The sequence below is a fragment of the Ursus arctos genome, unplaced genomic scaffold (genome assembly GCF_023065955.2).
Source record: "Ursus arctos isolate Adak ecotype North America unplaced genomic scaffold, UrsArc2.0 scaffold_10, whole genome shotgun sequence".
Taxonomy (NCBI): Eukaryota; Metazoa; Chordata; class Mammalia; order Carnivora; family Ursidae; genus Ursus; species Ursus arctos.
The window spans coordinates 25,318,812-25,342,911 of NW_026622764.1; positions in this window are offsets into that span (position 1 = coordinate 25,318,812).

The window sequence follows — 24,100 nt, forward strand, 5'->3', positions numbered from 1 at the left end:
AGAACGCATGTAAATCAGATTAAAAATTGAGCAGAGGAACTGAATAGATTTTTTTTTTGAAATAGACATACAAATGGCAAATGGGTACACACGCAAAAAAGGGGCTAACCATCACTAATCATCAGGACAATGTAAATCAAACCCACAGTGAGACATCACCTCACACCTTATGTTAAGCACAGCTGTCATTAAAAAGACAAGCGGTAACAATTGTTGGCAAGGATATGGAGAAAAGGGTAGCAGATAGCATCACCTTTATGGGCAGCTGTAAATATAGCTAAATGATAATATCACATTTCTTGCTTTTGGTCTTTCACAGGCACCAAAATAAAATTAGCTTTTACTGTTTTCACTTTCCATTTATTGGCTTCCTTTCCATCAGCAATTGCTCCCCTTATTTCCAATTGTCATTAGCTTTGGCCCAGTACTAACCTTCTTTCCCAGGCTAAGACCATCAGTCTCAGGAAGAGGACTGACACATCAAGTTAACAGCAGTATAAATCTAGCCAATGCTTCTCCCCTTGCCCATTTACAGGCAAACAGAGTAGGTGGAGCAGAGTTTGGTAAGGTTTGGTAAGTATTAGCTTATAGGACTCTCTCATCCATTAAGTAGGAAAGAAGCAGCAATTGTTTTTGTTTTTTGTTTTTTTTAAGATTTTATTTATTTATTTGACAGAGATAGAGACAGCCAGCGAGAGAGGGAACACAAGCAGGGGGAGTGGGAGAGGAAGAAGCAGGCTCATAGCGGAGGAACCTGATGTGGGGCTCGATCCCGGAACGCCGGGATCACGCCCTGAGCTGAAGGCAGACGCTTAACCGCTATGCCACTCAGGCGCCCCAAGAAGCAGCAATTGTTAATACTAGCTTAGGCAGGCAAAAAGTAAACCATCCCATTATCCCCCTATGTATTCAGTGAGTAATATTTAGAGATGTTGTCAGAGTATCATATTTAGAAATTGATCCTTCCACCAGAACTCATAAATGCTATCCAGGTCCTGGTACTACATGAACAGGTGGAGAAGAGAGGAGAGGAGAGAGGAGGCAGGGTGAGGGGAAGGGAGGGAAAGAGAGGGGAATAAGAAAGAAACACATTCTCCCCAAAATAGCTCAAGCAGATATTTGAACAGTCCATTCCAATTTTCAACCCATCTATTTTTTTATGGATGATGAAATACATGAAAATTTCATTATAGGATGCTACTTGGTCCATTATTTCACTGTATCAGCACTAAAATGGGTATCTTGATTTGTTAATAAATATGAAGTCCAAACTGAAATATATTTTCAGCTCTAAACCTCTTATTATAATAAACATGTTTTTTTCACTTAATGAATATCCAAATCTACATCCAGCCTGAGTAACTATCCTGGTTAAGACTCATTACTATCTACCTGAAACTATGGGTAGCAGGCCAATGTAATCTGCTATGACCTGGTCTATGTCTGCCAATAGGCAGTGCATGTCTGCATTTAGCTTCTTTTCTTGTTCACAAACAATTCAAGGTATGGCAATCTGTTGTGCATACTGTGCACCAATCTGGTTAAGTATCTTATCCATCCTCAGGGCATTTTAGTCATTCTGATACAAATTAACTTGGGTCTCCTCTTGAGGGTTGAGCCTAGAAACCTGACTCCCTAGTTACTTTATCTTTGGTAGTATCCTATATCCACTATATATTATATACGTAGTATACTACACACACACACACACACACACACAGTACAAAACTATAAAGTATATGAGCAAATCTGTTGTTGGAGGAGTTGAAGAGATGTTAAAAATTCATAGAAAATTGAGAAAATAAATGGAATAGTTACGAAATTTTTGATGGATAAGTCTTAAAAACATGTTCACTGGAGTAAATCAACCTCTGACTGGTTGATTTCAAAGTGGGAGCCTGACATTAATCTCCTCAATATTTATAGTAATTTTTATGAAATATCTAAAAACAGCAATGTTTAATTTTTCAAAGTATTTTCACCATTTTTATCATTATTGCTTCTTATTTTGAAAGAATACTAACTTTTTTCTTATTATTCAACCCCACTTTGGGAAAGCTAAGAGAGGAGGACATGACAGATTATTTCACTTTACCCTGTTCCTCCAACATTAGTCACATAGGGAGTCTTAACAGTTAAAACCCTTTTTATTACAGCATTAATCATAACTTAAGTTAAAGGAATTGGAAGAAACTTGATGTCATTATTGGCCAATCCAAAGTTGCTTGCATTTTTAACATTCGGCAACCTCAGAAGTAGGATTCCATTTGAAAATTAAAGGTGGAATATGGCAGTTGTCCTTTTCAGGATATGTTACACACTTTGCCTTTATTCAGAGAGGCAGTTTGAGAGTTTATATATCTATCCACATTTCTTCAAAGCTGAGGTATCTAATATGTTAATACTGAACATGTCTTCCTATCAACAGTATCAAATGCAAAACAAAGAGGTCCTTAATATTCCATGTGTAAAATTCATTTTAATACCTGCTCTATAAAGGATCACCAATATGATGTTTAAAGAGGCTCCTGATTTTCTCCCACTTAAGCTGTATAATTCTTTTTGGCAATTATCCATATGAAGGAGTTATTCCAGTCACAGCATATCTTCCCAATCACCTTTTGGTTTTACAGTTTCTGCCTACCCATTTTATCTCAGGTGTAACTTGGTACTTTGGCAGCCTCAGATTAGTCCTTAGTTACTTTCAGTTTTGAATAACTTTCTCACTGTCTAAATTTTCCTTTTTTGGCCCATTAAATTTCCACCAAACTGATATATTACCTCCAAATCATTTATGTGATTTTTCTAAGTGGTCACCTTGTTTGGGTGATCTCTCATGAGCCATGGTGTAGAAGCAACTCTGTCAACATAGGATTCCACTACCATTCTCCTCATCCTCACACTGTAAAAATAAATAAATAAATAAATAAATAAATAAATAACCAACACTTACACTGTCAAGGTTTGGTTTAAATATACACAAGGTTTGGTTCATAAATATACACATATAAGGCTCAAATAAAGAAAAAGGATAGAGCAGAAATATAGAAAAAAGCACAAGCAATCATAGGTCCAAAAACTCAGGCACCCCTCCCAAGTTGTATAACCAGATAAAACAAGCATATATCATCAATATTTTCATCCATAAACAATGAAGACTTGTACTAGGTGCCCCCCAAGGGTTTCAATCGCTAAGAAAATACTTTCAATATATTCAATCGCTAAGAAAATTTAAGAAAGAGATGCATTCAAAACCACTAAAGTATATCAAGATGAGATCCTAAAATCTATTCAAGTATAACCCACAGGGAGACAATAATAGAGAAACAGATAAGACAAGCAGAATGAACAAACATAAAGACAACTATATAAAATGGCAGATTTAAGCCCTAACATAACAGTATTACCTTAAATGTAAATAATCATACCAACTAAAAGGCAGAAAATGGCAGAATGGATTTAAAAACCAAACCAAACCCAACCCAATAAACATGGCTGAACCATAAGCTGTTTAAAAGAAACTCATTTCAAATTCAACAACATATTAATGATTTTTTATTATATTATGTTAGTCACCATACAGTACATCCCCGGTTTCCGATGTAAGGCTCCATGATTCATTAGTTGTGTATAACACCCAGTGCAGCATGCTATACGTGCCCTCCTTACTACCCATCACCGGTCTATCCCATTCCCCCACCAACATAAGTAGTTCAAAGTAAAAGAAGAGAAATAAAAAGATATGCCAAGCAAACTTTAATAAAAAAAATAAGTAAAGCAGGAGTGGCTGTAATATTATTAGAACAGAATTTAGGGCAAAGAAAATAACTCCAGACAAAAAGGGCATAATATACTGAGATCCATTTACCAAGAAAACAAGAATCCTTCAAGTCTACACACCAAGCAAACATACATAAAGCAAAAATGGATAGATATATAAGGAGAAATAGATAAATCCACTATTATAGGTGGGAACTTTAATATAACTGATAAAACCAACAGAAAAGAACTCATCATGGATATAGAGATCTGAATCACACAATCAACCAAAAGTATCTAAATGACATTTCTTCCTAAATTGATCTGTAGGTTTAATTCATTTCTACTGAAGACCACATCTGTTTGTTTGTTTGCTTTTAAAAGACATAGAGTAGCTTGTTCTAAAACTTACATGTAGTTACTGTCTCTAGCATGACTAAAACATTCTTGTCAAAGAAGAAAACGATGAAATTATTCAATATTAAAGAAGAGTTTGGTAAAGACAGAGGATAGACACATTGAACGTGAACAGAACAGAGACTTTAAAAACAGACCCACATAAACAGGTACCAACTCTTTTTTTTTTCTTTTTTGACAAAATTGCAAAAGTATCTGAATTAAGAAAGAGTAGATTTTTCAACAAACACTGTTAGAGAAACTGGGCAACCATAGGCCAAAAAAATAAAAATAAATAAAAAGGGAAGAAAGAAAAGAAAAGTTACTTTTAAACCATGCAACTACTACAAAAATTAAATTAAAAGGGTAATGTATTAAATACAAAACACAAAAGTATAGGGGCGCCTTGGTGGCGCAGTCGTTAAGTGTCTGCCTTCGGCTCAGGGCGTGATCCCAGCATTCTGGGATCGAGCCTCAGGCTCCTCCACTGGGACCCTGCTTCTTCCTCTCCCACTCCCCCTGCTTGTGTTCCCTGTCTCGCTGGCTGTCTCTCTCTCTCTGTGTCAAATAAATAAATAAAATCTTAAAAAAAAAAAAAACACGAAAGTATAATACCTTTAGAAAATCAAACAAACCACCACAGGAGAAAATCTTCAGCATCTGGGACGAGGAAAAGAGTTTTAGAACTTGATACCAAAAGCATGATACATCAAAGAAAACATAAACTGAACCTTATCAAAATTTAAAACTTTTACTCAGCCAAATATCCTATTAAGAGGATGAAACAACATGTTAAAGACTGGAATAATATATTTTCAAACCAACCATCTGACAAATGACTAGTTTTTAGAATATATTAAAAAGTTTCAACTCAAGAATAACAAACAATAAAATTAGAAAATTTTAAGACACATAACTGGTCATTTCAAAATAGAGGATTTAGGGCTGGCAAGTAAGTACATGACACAATGTTCAACATCATTACCCATCACAGAAGTAAATCAAAACCAGAATGACCAAAATAAAAATGGTAATAATATCAAATGTTGTTGAGGAAGAAAAGGCACTGGATCATATTGTTGGGAAAGTAAAACAGCACACTCTATAAAATGGTTTTAAGGCTCTTATAAAATTTCCATATATCCCAACATGTGTATAATTCATATTCTCAAACTAGAAATGCTCCAAATATTGTTTGTGCTGAGTGGTTAAACAAACCAGGAATTCATACCATGAAATACTAAGCAATGAAAAGGAACAAACTAGTGATAATACACAAGAGGTTAGGTGCATCTGAGGAAATCATTATGAGTAAAGAAAACCGAAGTCAGAAAGTTACTGTATGATTCCATTTATATAACATTCTTGGAATTATAAAATTATAGAAATGGAGAATGGATTAGTGTTGTTAGGTGTGAGCAATGGGATAAGGGAGGGAAACGAGAGAGGTAGATATAAAAGCTCAACAGTAGGAATCTGTGTGGTGACAGTATTTTATACTGACTATGATGGTGGATACACGAACTATGCATGTGTTGAAATAGCGCAAATCTCAATACAAATGAACACACACACATGCACACAGGAGTACTAGTAAAACTGGGAGATCTGAATAATGGATTGTATCAATGTCAATTACCTGGTTGTGACATCACACTATAGTTTTACAAAAATGGTACCACTGGTAGAAATAGGGTAAAGAGTATGTAGGATACTCTTGTATTACTTGTAAAAACTGCATGTGAATCTACAAATATAATTTTAAAAAGTTTAAAAATTGTGGTTGTTAGAAATATTGCAAGGCTAAATATAATGGTAGATTCCTTCATAGAGGGCTTTTCATCTTTTTTCTGCTATTTGCCTTTTTGCACTAGACATCTCAGAATACTTCAAACCAGTAAGGCATTGAAATGAATTGGAATTGAAGGAACTCTACAATTGATGTGTATTTCCAGTTTTCCTTCCTCTTGGAGTACAATTCTTTACCTTCCTAATCCACACCAGAACTTTACACTAGTGCCCCTTCATTTGCCAAACTCTGGACACCAACACCTTTTCCTCTGGTCTAGTGGTTCTAATGAGCAGGGGGCTATGGAGAGGGAGTGATTTTTTGCTCCCACCCCACAAACCCAGGGAACATTTGACAATGTGTGTTGGCAATTTGGTTGCCACAGTTGGAAAAGTGCTACCGGCTTCTAGTGGATAGAGAACAGGTTATGGTACTAAACACCCTGCAAATCACAGGACGTGTTCCACAACAAAGAATTATCTGGTCCAAAATGTAAATAGTGCTAAGGTTCAGAAACCCTGAACTATCCTCAGGAGGTTGATGTAAGGGATGCTCCACCTTTTGGCCATATATTATAAAATTGGATGAAGTCTAGAGGGTATAAACCACTCTAAATATTATTCTCATCTGCCTGGGTTCTATCATCTCTTAACTACTGGCCAGGTAAATAAATCTTTACTGTGTTGTTAACTCCCGGATGCCATGAAGCAGATGCAATTGGTCCAGAGTTTCTAGTTTTTCTCTACATTAATTCTAAGGTATCTGATATACTAATATGAGAAGCTGAAATACATAAATACATTTTTTAATTTTAAAAGGTCTTTTTTAGTCTTTATTAAGTCTTAATTGTTCATTTTAGAAGATCTGTTTTATGTTTTGTCAAGTCTGTTCATCCTGTATATTCATTGTTATTGAGTGTAAATTCTTTACACTCAAAATATTTGCCTCTTATTCTTCAAATACATGTATTTGACATATTGTGTTTATTATGTGCAGTATCTAGAAGGCTTTGCGGATATGTCACAATTTTCCATTTCTTCTCTTGATTCTTGCCCATAGTTATTTTTTTTTGTTTGAGTACTTTCTTGATTGAAAACTGCTTACTTGACTTATAAATGATATGTAAAAATCCCTGAGGTTTAAAATAAAATGAATTTTTCAGAAAAAGATTAGTGAAACATTTATCAAAGGCTGTGGACACTACTGTTCTGTGTCACTGTAAGTAAAATCTAAGCAGGAAGCTCACAAATATATTATATGGATTTTAGTCTCGAAACACAGTGGCCTTTGTCATTGCTATAACTCAGATTGGTTATAATAAAGGAGGTGATATATATACATATGCTTATACATGCACATTTAACACCTATATTGCAATAAGTTTAATTTGTATCTGATTATCCTCTTTTCCACATTTTATGGATTTTTTATGCATTTAATATCAAGTGGAGATAAAATTATGAAACATTTTGAGCCTGGACACCACCTGAAAATCATTCAAAACAAAAAACAAAAACAAAAATAAAACAAAAAAAAGCCATTACCAAGAGATCATAATTCACAAATGAAATAAAATCTATTTCTTTTGCTGAAAATATTTCAATTTTTTCTGTTCAAAATGGATGATAGAGAAGTGGTCATTTAGAGAAGACTAAAACAAAAGAACAAAAATATAATATTTCCTGAAAACTAAATTAGTATGAGATACCATCTTTGGATCTGTTTTTAAGTAATTTGGAAACATACACTCTCAGAATTAATTGTTTGATTATAAACAATAGAAAATCCTATTAACAATAATTTATATACATACACACAAACATATATGTCCATACACTCAACAAAAATTATCACGATTTAACTTCTTTAAAATTATAATATTTTAACAGCATAATTTCAGTTCTGCACAGGTATGGCCTGTGTGAGCTATTAATATTTAATTACGAAGCCTTTGTGGTTAACAACTCTTAATTATAAATTAAATAATGTGTATGGTTAATAGCCATACTTATGGTGAGCATAGCACAAAATACAAACTTGTTGATCACTATGTCGTATGTGTGAAATTATGTAAGGTAACATTGGAAAGGGAAATTGGGAAGATGGTGGAATAGTAGGAGGACTCTAGGCTTGCCTTGTCACTCAAGCACAGCCAGATATATATCAAATCATTCTGAATAAACAAGAATTTGATTTGAGGACTGACAGACAAACTGAACAACTGCAGAGACAGAAGAGGCCACATCGTGGAAGGTAGGAGGTATAGAGACATGATTTAGGGGAGAAAAGAATCCTGGGTGCTGAGGAGGGAAGGGAGTCCTGATCACAGAGAGAGAGGAGACAGGTGAGAGGAAAGAGAGGGGAGCACACAGGGAATCCCCTGTGTGAAGTAAGGAAACACTTCCCCAAGGTACCTGGGAGGCTCAGCGGGTTGAGATGCCTTCAGCTCAGGTCATGACCCCAGAGTCCTGGGATCAAGCCTTACATCGGGCTCCCTGCTCAGCGGGGAGTCTGCTCCTCTCTCTGCCTCTGCTCTCTCACTCTCTCTCTCTGTCAAATAAATAAATAAATAAAATCTTAAAAAAAAAAAAAACAGAACAAACAAAAAACACTTCCCCAAAACCACTGCGTTGACTGGGAAAATGAGAGGGACTGATCATCGAAAGTTTTTACAACCGGTGGGGCTCAAAGACTGGAGTTTAGAGGTCTGGGCTATGGCTGGTGTTGAACCTGGCAGGCACTGCAGTACTCTTGTGGAGAAGGAGGGCAGAAGCCTGGGAGCAGACAGCACAATCTGAGGATCCCCTGAGACACATGAGGAGAGAGGGTTCCCCCTTCTTGGAATGCACCTGGGAGAGGTGGCATTGCCTCTCTGGGGACATAATGGCTGCCGGGTACCATTTCCTTCCCCTACCCCTCAGCATACACTCAGAGACACCTGCTGAGGGCAGCTAACCTGGACACCAACTTTTTGTTGAGCTTTACACCAAACTCCAAACTCCAGAGCAATGGTGTGACTGCCCTTCTGGAACAAACCTGCACCAGCCACAGCATGGCAACACCCTCCCCCAGAGGACCATCATGGGTCTGCACCCTACTGGGTCCCTAAAGTCTGTAGTTTAAAAACTCAGCTGGCCTGCCTGGGATAAAACACAGATGCACTGCACTGCCAGGGCATATAGGCCTATCTGAGGGACTTTTGGGATACAGGAGGGGAGATTATTCGCCTTTCTGGGAGGGTTTCCCGGACAGTGGCAGGCATGAACTCCTCTCTCTGGGAATGAGGAAGAGGGCTGGTGGTATTTTTCCACCCCCGCACTCAGCATAAACTAACTGCAGTAAGCAGCACAGCACCAATAGTGGCAGCCTAAGCCACTTATACCAACCCCCCACCCCCACACCACATTCCTCAGGTGCTTCTTTATTAGGGCAAGTGTGCCTGAGAACCAGAGCAGTGGGCCCCTCCCCTAGAAGACCAATACGAATGCTTCCCATGCACCAAGGCTACTGACCATAGAGTGCTGCAAAGCTTTAGCTCTAGTGAAAGAGCATCAGGTCTCTTGTAACAAGCCGACCAAAGCACACCTAGTTAAAACTCACTACACCCTGGACAAGGTCCAAACACTCCCCACTACATGAAAGGAAAAACTCTACAGACAATAGACCTGAGGGAAGGAGCACACAAAAAACAGTAGCAAGAGTGCACAAAGCACACACCAGAAACACTTCCCAAAGCAAAAGGCCCTGGACAGTCTATGACCTCTTCTTAATAAAACCATTACTCTCAGGAGCAGGAAACATAACAGGCTTTCCTAATATAGAGAAGAAGACACAGACATAGACAAAATGCCAAGACAGAGGAATTCATCCCAAAAGAAAGAAAAAAGGTCATGGCCAGGGATCTACTTGAACCAGATACAAGTAATATGACTGATTCAGAATTTAAAGCAACAATCATAAGGATACTAGCTGGGATTGAGCAGAGCATAGAAAACCCCAGGGAGTCCCTTACCACAAAAATAGAAGACTTAAAAACTAGCTAAGCCAGAAAAAAAATGCTACAACTGAGATGCAAAACCAACTGAATGTATGACCACAAGGATGTAAGAAGCAGAGGGACAAATAAGTAATATAGAAAATTAAATTATGGAAAACAATGAAGCTGAAAAGGAGAGGAAAAGAAAGATCTTGGATCACGAATGTAGACTTAGGGAAATCAGTGACTCCACAAAGCATAATAACATTCATATCATAGGAGTCCCAGAAGAAGAAGAGAGGGAAAAAGGGACAGAAGGTTTATTCGAGCTAATTATAGCAGAAAAATTCACTAATCAGGGGAAGAAAACAGACATCCAAATCCAGGAGGCACAGAGAAATCCCATCAAAATCAACAAAAGCAGGACAACAAGACACACATCATAGTAAAAGCTGCAGAATATAGGGATTGAAAAAAAAATCAGCAGCAAAGGAAAAGATATTCCTAAATTACAAGGAAAGACAAATAAGGTTAGCAACAGACCTGTCCACAGAAACTTGACTGGCCAGAAGAGAGTAGCATGTTATATTCAAGGTGCTGAATGGGAAAAATATGCAGCCAAGTGTACTCTATCCAGTAAGGTTGTCATTTAGAATAGAAGGAAAGATAAAGAGTTTCCCAGACAAACAGAAACTGTAAGAGTATGTGACCACTAAACTAGCCCTGAAAGAAATATTAAACAGGACTGAGTGGGAAAGACCAAAAGTGACAAAGACTAGAAAGGAACAGAGAATGTTTCCAGACAAAACGTCTTAACAAGAAATACAATGGCACTAAATTCATATATATCAATAATCACTCTGAATGTAAATGGATTAAATGCTCCAAACAAAAGACACAAGGTATAAGAATGGATAAAAAAAATAAGACCCATCTATATATTGCCTATAAAAGACTCATTTGAGACCTAAAGACACCTGCAGATTGAAAAGTGAGGGAATGGAGAACTATTAATCATGCTAATGAACATCAAAAGAAAGCCGAAGTAGCCATACTTATATCAGACAAACTAGATTTTAAACCAAAGACTATAACAAGAGATGAGGACACTATATCATTAATAAAGGGGTCTATCCAACAAGAAAATCTAACAATTAAGAATATATATGCCCCCAACTTAGGAGCACCAGAATATATAAAATAATTAATAACAAAGATAAAGAAACTCACTGATAAATATACAATAATAGTATGGGACTTTAACATACCAATTATATCAACAGATCATTTAAACAAAAAATCAACAAGGAAAGAATAGCTTTGAATGACACACTGGACCAGATAGACTTAACAGAGAGATTCAGAACATTTTATCCTAACGCAGTAGAAAAATTCTTTTCCATACACATGGGACTTTCTCTAGAAGAGATCACATACTGGAACACGAATCAGGCCTCAACAAGTACAAAAAGACTGAGATCATATCATGCATATTTTCTGACCACAACACTAGGAAACTTGAACCACAAGAAAAAAATTGGAAAGACCACAAATACATAGAGGTTAAAGAACATCCTACTAAAGAATGAATGCATCATTCAGGAAATTAAAAAAAAAAAAATTAAAAAACATGGAAACAAATGAAAACGAAAACATGATAGTCCAAAACCTCTGAGATGCAGCAAAAGCAGTCATAAGACGGAAGTATATAGCAATACAGGCCTACATCAAGAAGCAAGAAAAGTCTCAGGGCACCTGGGTGGCTCAGTCAGTTAAGCATCGGCCTTCGGCTCAGGTTATGATCCCAGGCTCCTGGAATCGAGTCCTGCGTCAGGCTCCCTGCTCAGTGGACAGCCTGCTTCTCCCTCTCCCTCTGCAGCTCCCCCTGCTCATGCTGACAGTCTCTCTCAAGTAAATAGGTGAAATCTTTATTAAAAAAAAAAAGAAGAAGAAGAAAAGTCTCAAATACAAAACCTGAACCTTACACCTAAAGGAGCTATAAAAAGATTAACAAATGAAACCTAAAACCAGCATAACAAGGGAAATAATAAAGATTAGAGCAGAAATAAATGACATAGAAACAAACAAACAGTAGAAGAGATCAATGAAACCAGGAGCTGGTTCCTTGAAAAAATTTTAGAAATTGATAAATCCCTAGCCAGACTTATTAAAAAGAAAGAACCCAAATTAATAAAATCACAGATGAAAGAGATCACAACCAATACCACAGAAACACAAACAATTATCAGAGAATATTATGAAAAATGATATGCCAACAAATTGGACATTTTGGAAGACATGGATAAATTCCTGGAAACATTTAAGTACCAAAGTGAAACAGGAAAAATTAGAAAACTTGAACAGACCGATAACTAGCAAAGAAATTGAATCAGTAATCAAAAATCTCTGAACAAACAAAAGTCCAGGGCCAGATGGCATTCCAGGGGAACTTTACCAAACATTTAAAGAAGAGTTAATACCTATTCTTCTCAAACTGTTCCAAAAATTGAAATGGAATCAATACATCAAAATTCATCCTACAAGGAAGGCCAGCATTACCTCAATTCCAATACCATAGATCCCATTAAAAAAGAGAACCAGGCCAATATCTCTGATGAACAGGGATGCAAAAATTTTCAACAAAATTTCAACCTTCCTAGGATTTTTCCAATATACTGCTTTTAACTGTCACTATAGATTCTGTCACCTTGATGGGTCTCTTCTCCCTTGAGTGGAAGAGAGAGAACTAAGTGAGATTGGGGGGGGGGGGAGGCAAGCAGAGCACATCTTCCTTTATGTGGAACAGGGCTTTAAACCCTTTTGTTTCTCTGATTCTCAAATTTCACTTATGATATGGCATTTGAATAGTTCAATACTATCACTTCAATTTTTTTTTAGATTTATTTATTTATTTATTTATTTATTTATTTGAGAGAGAGAGAGCACACAAACAGGGGGAGGAGCAGAGGGAAAGGGAGAGAATCTCAAGCAGGCCCCAACTCCCCACTGAGCTTCTGAAGAGTGATGTGGGGCTCGAGCTCACCACCCTGAGATCATGACCTGAGCTGAAATTCAGAGTTGGCTGCTTAATCAACTGAGCCACCCAGCTGCCCCAATACTATCACTTTAAATAAATACATTGAGTCTCCCTTATTTATGTTGACAATATTTTGGTAGAGGATATAGTCCCTACACTTAAAAGAGATGAACAATTATCCAATGCAGCATATAATAAAGTTAATGGTATAAACTACAAGTGCTAGAGAAATCTGGGGAATTTGAGAAGTTTGAGAATTGACCACTAGAGCATGCTGGGGAAGGTTTTTCTGGAAGTAAGTCCTTAACTAGGTCTTGACAGGAAGAATTCTGATGAGTGAAAAAACAAAACACAAGTTTCAAAAAAACACTACAGAATGCCATGAAAAATGTTCAGGAGAAATAAATATATGTGGCTTTGAACAGGGAAAATGACAAAAGCAATTTGGTTAGAATTAAGGGACTTAGGGAAAATACAGTATGATATATATTAGGGAATGTGTAATGTAGTAGATTGTAATGACTTATCACCTAAATTTTTTAAAAATTGTATGCTATATGCAATAAAAACAGCTATTCTCCAGGGGATAAGAGAGAGAGAGAAATAACACTAAGAGGACTTACTGCTATAATCATGGTACGTAGTGATAAAAACTTCAACTGATCTTGTCATCAGAAGTTACTGATAAAAACTTAACTTTAAAAAAAATTATGGGAGGCCTCATTCCAACATTTCTTTTAAATGATTCATTCACCTACACTATTAATACTGACTTAATAGCTATTTGACAGGTTGTTCTATGCACTGAGTATACAATGACATGGCTTCTGAACTTACAGAATCCAGAAGAACAGACAGATTGAAAGCAAGCAAACAGATATATGATCAAATCATTTGTCCCTGCCATGGTGAAAATGTCCTAATTGACCCCCAAAAGAGATCTGAACCTTCTTGACATTATAATAGAACACTGAACATACTTTGTTAATACATTTATGAAAAGCGTTTTTTTTTTTTTTTAAATTTATATTTCTGCCTGTCAAGCAAATGTGATCCCTTTATATACGGAGATCTTACCATTGTGAATACAATAGAACTTAACTCCATGTTTAATATTTTGAAATGCATTGTGGATGTGGATATATGTACACATCTTTACATTTCTATATATCGACAGACTCGTTCTTTTCCTTTCATCGCTATCTTTATTCCCTTGAATAAGAAAGTAGAAGTCAAAGTAGTCAAGCATTACTTCTCAACTATCCAGTAAAATTTCAAGTGTTCATGGGTATATGAATGGGTCTCTATCCTATTCAAGAAAGGACTGCCTATGGTATTCAAAGATTCTTCAGTAAGAAGAATGGTTCAGTAAGAACCATTCATTTACAGAACTATACTATGCCTACAGTTATTTTTTTCTCCTGTAACTAAACACGGCAAACAAACAGAAAACACATTTCCAAAGTCACCTCTAGTTTGTATTTTCAACACTGTATGAGCATAAAACAATATCAATCAACTTTCAGCTTTCATATTAGTAACATCTTTTTATGGTTAGCGTTCTTGCAGCTTGATTTTACTCATACACCCTGTACCACTGTCCCCATTTCCACCTCAATCAATTTTGCTTAATGATGATTCTTCTTATACAACCACGAAAATATGAGTAACTTGACATTATCTCTATTAGCACCCCTTTCTACTCACTGAATTAACTAAATTCAAAACCATTTTTAACTTTTTCCCTTATCCTTTTGAGTATAAATTGTCCTTAACTGTCAAACTCAAATGATTCTTCTTGACTCTTCTTCCCTGTATTTTTTTTATAATGAAATACTACACTTTGTTTTTTAAAACCAAAGAAACTGTAGCTACAAGAACAATAGCACTGAGTGCTTTAGAAGGTTGAGGTGACTAGTAGCAGTCTGGCTACTAGTCAGTCTCACATCTTTTTCTTCTCCAAGCTTCATACTGTCCATGGCTCAGGGGAACCCACCATCACCATGAAGATACACCAGGAGCCACAGGCACTGAGAAGACATTCTGAGAAGGACACCACAGTTTCTTCCTTCTCAGTGCAGGGAGCTGTGAATGGATTCTCCTGAGCCATAGGTTTGCTCTGGAATTCTACAGCCAACCTTCAGGGATTTCTAAATCCCTCTAGAGTGCTCAGGAGGAACTTTCCCCTTCAAAGAACAGTCTTCTCTCAATCTCTACTTGTAGGCACAACCCAGGGACTCCCTTTTCATTGGGATCTGGAAAAAAATAGGCACACCAGCTCAGAATGGATTCAAGCAAGGCCCACAGTTCCCTACACTTCTTGAGTGGAGTGCTCTGTTGGTCCTCCCTTTTCTTAGCTTCTGATGGTTGCTGGCAATCCTTGATATCCCCTGGCTTACAGCTACAAACCTCCATTTTCTGCCACTTTTTTCATATGACAATCTTCCCTCAGTGTATGTGTCTATCACTATATGTGCAAATCCCTCTTTCCTCATAAGAACACCAGTCACTAGATTCAAAGCCTGCACCATATTGCCTTATTTTAAGTTAACAGTATTTACAAAGGCTTTGAATTTTGTCACTGTCATGTAAGGGTAAAATGTTTGTTGCCTCAATGTCCGTCCACTGACCACTTCTCTTTGACTCTTTAATTTCTCCGAGTCTGCTTCACACTCAACAGATTAAACATTTGCACCAAGCGATAAGCCTCATGATGACATCTCCATTTTGCTCTAAGATAGCTCCTTCCTGTTGAGCCAGGTACACTTAAATTAACCAACAAGCACACTGACCACATGCCACAATGCCATTCCATCCTTGACACCCAATGACAGCTGCTGCCTGCCAGTTTTTTAGCTCTCTCTCACGCTCTCGCTCTTTCTCTGTGTTTGTGTGTATTTAGCTTGGGAAACTAAGCTTTGAGGTTTTGGGCACCCTCTGGTGCTCTCAGAATGGAGTACCTCCCTCGTCCAGGACATGTGAGTATAATACATCGTTTTCACTTTATACATCTCTCTGTGCTGTTAGAGGGTGTCTACTCCAGACTTGATCATCAGGAAAAAAAAAAAAAAACTTATTAAATAACATAATTATTCCTTACAAAATAGTCATCATTAGATAGTTGTTAGACTTCCTATAGATTATCTTTAAAATAAAAGCAGAGAGTAAATGAGAACTTATTAGATATAAGTTATTGTTACTGACAATGTGGAGCAATATACCTGAAGTGTACTTTTCAGAGATCTAACATAAAATTTGAAGCAGAAAGAACTTGGATTTGAGGACCAGAATTCTATAAACACAAACATACAACCTAAATAAGTTCAAAAAAAACCCAAAAAACAAAAATGAGAACACATAGAAAATAAGCAAGAAAATCTAGAGGCCCAATAGTGCTTACTAGTAACAACAAATCTGATGTGAAAGTTTCATGCAATATTTTAAAACATCTTGCCATTTAATAAGAAATCATAACAATGTAGGTAATTTTAGTGTGGCAGCAAAATCAGTACAATACAAAGGAGTCTTAATTAGAGGAAACAAATAACAAATAATTGACTTAAATGTCAATATTTTATGACATCATTAATGTCGACTGCTTAAGCTGAAAAATGTAGAGACCCACACTTTATTTACATGCATATGTCGACACTGTGCAAAACTTTTTTTCAGGAAAATAACAAATTCTCCACTCTCATTTGCCAGAATTCTGTTGTTTGCTAGAAGTGCTTAATAAAACATCAAGTCAATCAACATTACTTTCATTCTTGAAACTGTAAAAGAAAACCGTGCTCCCTGACACTTAGCAAAAAACGTTTTAAAAGTATAATTTAGGGGTGCCTCAGTGGCTCAGTCAGTTAAGCATCTGCCTTTGGCTCAGGTCATGATCCCAGGGTCCTGGGATTGGATCAAGCTCCTCATGGGCTCCCTGCTCTACTGGGAGCTTCGTCCTCTCCCACTCCCCCTGCTTGTGTTCCCTCTCTCGCTGGCTGTCTCTCTGTCAAATAAATAAAATCTTAAAAAAAAATGCTAAACATAATTTGTCATTAGGTAAAAAAATCAAAACCATGGTGAGAGACCAGTAAACACCTATTAGAATAGCTAAAATGAAAAATACTTAGAAAACCAACTGTGGGCTTACCCAAGAAGCAATGAGATCACATAGATATTGCTGGTGAGGGTGCAAATTGCACAGCCACAGTGGAAAACTGAAACATACACTTACTTTATGTCCCAACAATCATGCTTCTAGTTTATTATACTACACAAATAAAAACTCAGATTCAAATAAAAGCTTGTATATAAATGTGTAATTTGTCAATAGTCATACTTTCCCTGAAAACAACCCAGTGAATAAATGGATAAATAAACTGTAATACATTCACACAATGGAATACTACTCAGCAATAAAGAGAAATGAACTAATGTTTTATGCAACAACTGACAGATCACAAATAAATTATGCTAAGTAAAAGAACCAAGTCTCAAAAGATTAATTACTGCCTGATTCGATATCGGTGACATTCTGGAAAAGTCAAAAATAGGGAAACTATGAACAGACTAGTTGCCATGGATTAAGAGTGGAAGAAATATTTGAATATAAAGGAACAGCATGACAGAATTCTTTGGAGTGTTGGAATTACTCTATAACCTGCTTTTGTAGTGTTTATTATAATATATTTATATGTACAAACTCATAGACCTATATACCAAAAACAAGTATTTACTTTAAGAAAATTGAAAATTTTAATTTTTTATAATGAAAAAAATAATAGTGGAAGTCAAAAACATTTGAAATGTTCAAAATTAACCTTAAGAAATAAGTAACATTAAAGAAATCTGACATTGTATTCAGTGTTTCTTTGTGTTGCTTGTAGGCTAGTATGTGTTCAAAATTAGGAAATCTTGCAAACTTTGTGTGGATAACTATGCATTCTTTAAAAAAAAAATCTGCAGCATCACCTTATTTAACATGCCAAAAGAAATTACCTATTGCCCGTTTCTCAGGAACATAGGTTTGATACATAGTGCACTTTTATTATTCTCTTGCAAAGGGGCTAGGCAATATTTTTAAATGATTAAGAAATTACTTATTAAAGTTAAATATGAATTATCACAACAGCACAAGCATGAATGAAACAGTCATCCCTAATGCACCTATTGTGAGGTCAAATAATGTCACTTCCTTTCACAAGAACTACAGTCTAAATACCAAACTCAGAATTAGATAAATTATATTTATTTCCTCAGAATATGATGCTCTGCCTAAACTATCACATAATTTTAATATAGAGTTAAGCCCAGTAGAGCCATTTTTGCACTGCTAAATCTAAAACTTAGGAGACTATAGTCATGTATTTATTTTTTGCTGTGATTTAGTTTGCATATTGAAGTAAATAATACCAGATTGTTGAACAAAAAGAAAATGTATTATGTTGTTCATCTTTTAAATACTAATGAATGTCAACTTGTGTTCTAATGATCCCTCTACGGGAAGCCTATTGATCAAGAAAAGGCTGGCTACAAAAAAAAAAAAAAAGAATCCCAAGGCAACAATTCTATGCTACTCATAAAGCAAATTATAATCAAACAGATGATGGTTTGTTTCTTTTACAGAACACAGGTTTTAATATATTGAACTTCATAACAATGGATTTGTTTTTAAGAAAGTTCTGTTTATAGTGCTGTTTAATTTTGGGGGAAGGCACACAGTAAGAAATAAAAAGTTTGGGGCAAATGTCTATGCGATGACATACTAATTTAATGGGATCAATTTTTGATGCCGTTTCAATGTTTGTTACATTGCTCTAAAAATTGAATAGAGTTAGCTACTGTATGAATGAAAAATTACAAAATTTCAGATCCAGGAAGAGACTAGATGTTTTTATTAACTCATTAAAAAAATTCTTGTAACTTACAATAAGCCAGACCCTGACCAAGGAGGTTGGCATGTATCAGAAAACAAAAGCAATATAAACATCTACTACCATCTTATATTCTAGCAGAGGTCAATAGACAATTAAAAATTAATCTAATAATTAAGAATATCATCTAAATGCTAAGAAATGAGATCTAACAGGAAAAAAGTAAATTCAATAAGGTAAGGGGATTGAGAGGAATAAGGTTATTCTGTTTAAAAAGAGAGGTCATGATCAATGTCATTAGAAGATATCTGAGCAAATATGTAAAGAATGTGATACAAAGTTGTAGGGAATACAAGCTTGGATTTTCTTTAAAAATACTGATAAACTAATTCCTAAGCCACAAATTCCTTTATAAATCTTGGGCCCCAAATAGTGATTTGACACATGGAAGAAAGTAAAAAAATAAAACAAAATAAAATATTAAAACAAAAGGAAATTGAGTCCTAGTAAATTGTTAAGACAAACTAATAATTTTCCAGAAACCACAGAATTAGAGATGAAGCTCACCTTATAAATTTTAAGAGTCTCATTCCTATGAGTCTTTCTATAGTAAGAAAGTGTCATAGGCAACCACATTGTAAATGGAGTTCTTAGCTACCAAAGCTATGCGGCATTCAACGGAAGTCACACCAAGGAGTCCTGTGAGGTGGGACTATACTGACCAGGGTGTTGGTAAAAGTGTTAGCGAAATTCCTCTCTGAAATGCCTTCTTCTGACAACGAACCTCAATAAGAAAAAGCCCAGGGAACATAGAAGACAGTGATGCAGAGGACCCTTGGGACAAAAGAAAGAAGGGGATAGCCAAAGTGATAAATACAATTTTTCTCAAACAGCATCCTTTATTCATCCATAAGACAGAAGCAACTAGAATATCATTCTACACAGCATTCTATTTTAGATAGCAGTAAGAATTTTGTCAAAAAGAGAAACAGTAACAATTAAATTAATAACACCAGTTCCCCTGTCATTCCTCAAAGCTCCCAGATCACTACACAATCATTCAGGTTTTCAGTTAATATATGAAGGGAGAATTTATAGCATCCAGATAGAAATTGGAATTATGAAAGAATACATATTTTATTTATTTATTTATTTATTTATTTATTTATTTATTAATTTTTTATTTGAGAGAGGACACGAGTGGGGTTTAGGGGCAGAGGGAGAGAGAGAGACTATTAAGCTGGGCATGGAGCCCAGTGCAGGGCTCAATCTCACGGCCTTGAGATGATGACCTGAGCCGAAATCAAGAGTGAGACACTTAACTGACTGAGTCACCCAGGTGCCTCTGAAAGAATACATAATGGATTGGGACAAACAGAAGAAATCCATTTATTTAAGGATAAATATTACCCAATAAAAGTAGTAAAAATATAATGAAGTATAAACAATAAAAGTACTAAAAATATAATGAAGAATAAAAAACACATAAGTCAGGTGTTAGATAAGAAGAAATTATTTAAGGAGAATCATTTAAATTATTCCATGATTCAGGGGCACCTGGGTGGCTCAGTCGTTAAGCATCTGCCTTCAGCTCAAGGCTTGATCCCAGAGTCCTGGGATTGAGCCCCGCATCGGGCTCCCTGCTGGGAGCCTGCTTCTTCCTCTCCCACTCCCCTTGCTTGTGTTCCCTCTCTCACTGGCTGTCTCTCTCTGTCAAATAAATAAAATCTTTTAAAAAATAACAATAAATAAATAAATCCATGATTCAACCTGTAATTCAGGATATTCCTAGGATCTCTTTTACCCTTCTTATTTTCCTTCTTTTGTGAAGGTCAACAATATTTGAAGTAAATGGGATATCAGAAAGGGCCTTTCCCTTCTACATATAAGCTGTGAAATATGCTTTGAGGTTTGTGTGTCCTTCTCTGCTTCTGGAACCCACTGGGGAAGGGTACTGGGTAGATTTTCCTTGACATTGCCACACTATCCCTTCTGTTTCCAAAGCATTAGCACAACAGGTAGGTTAAGCATATACAAATTTCTTTTTTGAATTATTTATTATTTGTAGGTAATCTAATTGGGAAATTACAACATAAAGAATCCAACTTAAGACTTCTCAGCCGATTTAAATTTACATTTAATATTATGGTACAGGGACTTAGAACATGTAGGTTCCTCTAACCCTACCCTTCTCTAATCATACATAGAGAGAGAGAGATTATAGATATAATAGATATAGATACAGAGAGATAGATACACACACATATAACATACATGTCACAGAAATGAGTGAAGTCGTCTTTTTGTGCAAAATCAGAAATCAATAGAATTTTCTTAGATATATTTTATTATATATTTAATATATGTGGTAGTGTTACCTAAAGCATTCAGTTCTTAAAGCCTCAATCCTACTGAATCAATCCTACTGAAAGAAAAACTTAGTTCAAATACTGAAAAGGAACTGAGCATTTTCTCCTTCACATTTCCTTTTAGGTTTTCACTTAAGTTAAATAGTAGGACTACTGTTTTCTTTTCTTTTTGACATATGTAATGAGAACATTACTCAAGATACATATAATTAAGCTGTTGTTCCGGGAGAGCACAGTTATAAAGCATATGAAGTAAAAACAATTCTCTTATCAGGAAGGATGTGGAAATGCTCTTAGAGACTTGAATTACTATGTTAAGAAGATTCTGGCAATTATCTGATCAACCCATGCAAATATGGGCATCACAATGAGCCACATACACTTTATTTACTTTTTGTAAGTGCTGATACATGTGTGTGTATAATTTTAAATGTTTATAATAATTTTAAAAATTTATAAAACATATCTGTGTAACCATTTTTGGATTAAGAAATTTAGAGCTAGAAATTTATAAGCCACTTGTAGACTCACAAAGCTCATAAGCCATTACTTTTGTGATAAAATCTTCTGATTATTTTGTATTACATTAACTATATATTTAACTATTGTCAATATTCTGTATTATTACTGTATATATGATATATTATATTATTATATGTAATGGATAGCTTTATCAAGTGCCTTTAGTATCACTCACTAGAGTAGGTGGAATCACCTCACCAGAGTAAGGGCAGTGACAAAAGTAACGAGAGGCACTCTGCATTATCCTCAGGCACAAAATGTAATGGGGAGCCAAACCCTCAGTAATAAGGTAAACAGTTTAATACAATATTTGAGAAACAACTGAATTTAATGCAAAAAAAGTTAATGATTTAAAAATATCAAAATTCTAGGGATACCTGGGTGGTTCAGTCAGTTAAGCATCTGCCTTTGGCTCAGGTCATAATTTCAGGGTCCTGGGATCAAGCATTGGGCTCCCTGCTCAGTGGGGAGTCTGCTTCTCCCTCTCCCTTTGCCCCTTCCCTGCGGCCCCCGCCTTGCTCTCTCCCAATAAAATAAATAAATAAAATCTATTTTAAAAAATCTTTAAAAAACTATCAAAATTCTAAAAAAAAAAAACACAAAAAACAGATCACACCTTCAGTTGTACAACTTTTTCTCACTAGCTTCACCCTAATCTTGGCCCTAAGTAGGACACATTTTTCTTCAATATTGACACTGGGATTGTCTATATGATTTGCTCCTATAAGTGCATTGTTAGCATATGGGAAGTAAAGAGTCTTTCAGTATGACTATGTAATTTGGCTTGACCTCTTGCACTCTATGATCCTGGATGAGAGAAACATGCCCTGGAGAACAGCTGGTCTACTTAGAAATGGATAAATATGACCCATAGTTTGGGATCAAGATCAGCGAAACTGGGCCAAAATCAATTAAACCCTAGCAGAATGTGAACTGACCTTAAGACACTTGAAAATGAAGCACACAAAAATAACTTAGTTGTAAAGGCACACATGAAAGTTGTACTTTACTAACATTCTTATTTAAAAGTTGCAGTATACATGTGCATTTGTATTACAATGCATTAATGGAGACAGGATTTACACCATAAGAAAGTAGTTTAAGAATGGAATACAAGTAATACATTGAAAACTAAACAACCATACAAAGAGAGAAAATCAAAATGAAAGAACAAGTCATCATAAGGTCTTGCAAATCTCAGCTGTCAGTAGCATTTAAATAAGCAGAAAATGACAAAACATTTGTTTTAATAAAAGCTTTAACAGAATCACTTCAACACATAAAGAAATACATGATCACAAGTGTGCAACTTCACAATTTATCAAAAAAGCACATTTGCATACCTGCCATCCAGGTCAAGACACAGAATATTACCAGCAGCTCAAAAGCTACTGTTCCTTTTAATCATAAATATCTCCCTCTTCACATAAAGTTCGTAATACCACTTTCTACCATAATTTAGTAGTTTTGGTCATTTGTGAACTTTATATTAGAGGACCAACACAGAGATTTTTTTTAATCCAACATTCACCTACACTTTTGGTTTTAGCATTATCTTGTACATATTTATTATTATTCTACATGTTATTATTACTCTACATATGTATTGCTACATAAATTTACTCATTCATTTGTTACTGATGGACTTTTGGAAATTTTTTTCTGTTCTGGTGCTATTTTAAACATTGGCATTAATACTGTTGAGCATGTCTTTTGTTCACATGTGCGTAAATTTCTATGGATATCAACATACATAAGACCTGGTAGTGCATAAGGTATTTGTTTAAGCAATTTGGGTAGATACTGACAAAAACCACTCTCAACAGTGTTGGATGTGATCAATTAAAACATGAAAAAATAAACACTAATGATAGTACTAACAAATGCTTCCAATTTAATATGTACCAACATTTTAATTCCCAATTCCCTCTGACCCTATAATTTTAATTTGGGAATATTTTGTAAGGAAATAAAAAGACAATTCTGCATAAAAAAGTATATAAATATGTCCAGGATATATTATAATAATAGAATATTAGGAAAATTAAATAAATTAACACTTATTAAAAGATTCATTAAATAATTCTGGCTGCATGTAGAAGAAAAATGTCAAATGTTTATTATGAATGAAAATGTTACACAATATTTTTTAAAAGGGAATTTTTAAAGAAAATATACTAAGTGGCTTACTTTTGATAAATGTATGTATCACACATTTTCTGATAGTAAGGTATTTGGGAAAATATACATCTCATCTTTAAGAATCTTGAAAAAAGAAAGTGGGAGATTTACAATAATTATTTTAATTCAATGTTCTGTGCTGCTTTATAATACTATATTTCAATTATATTATTACATTTTAACATTTACAACAGCTTAAATGTAATG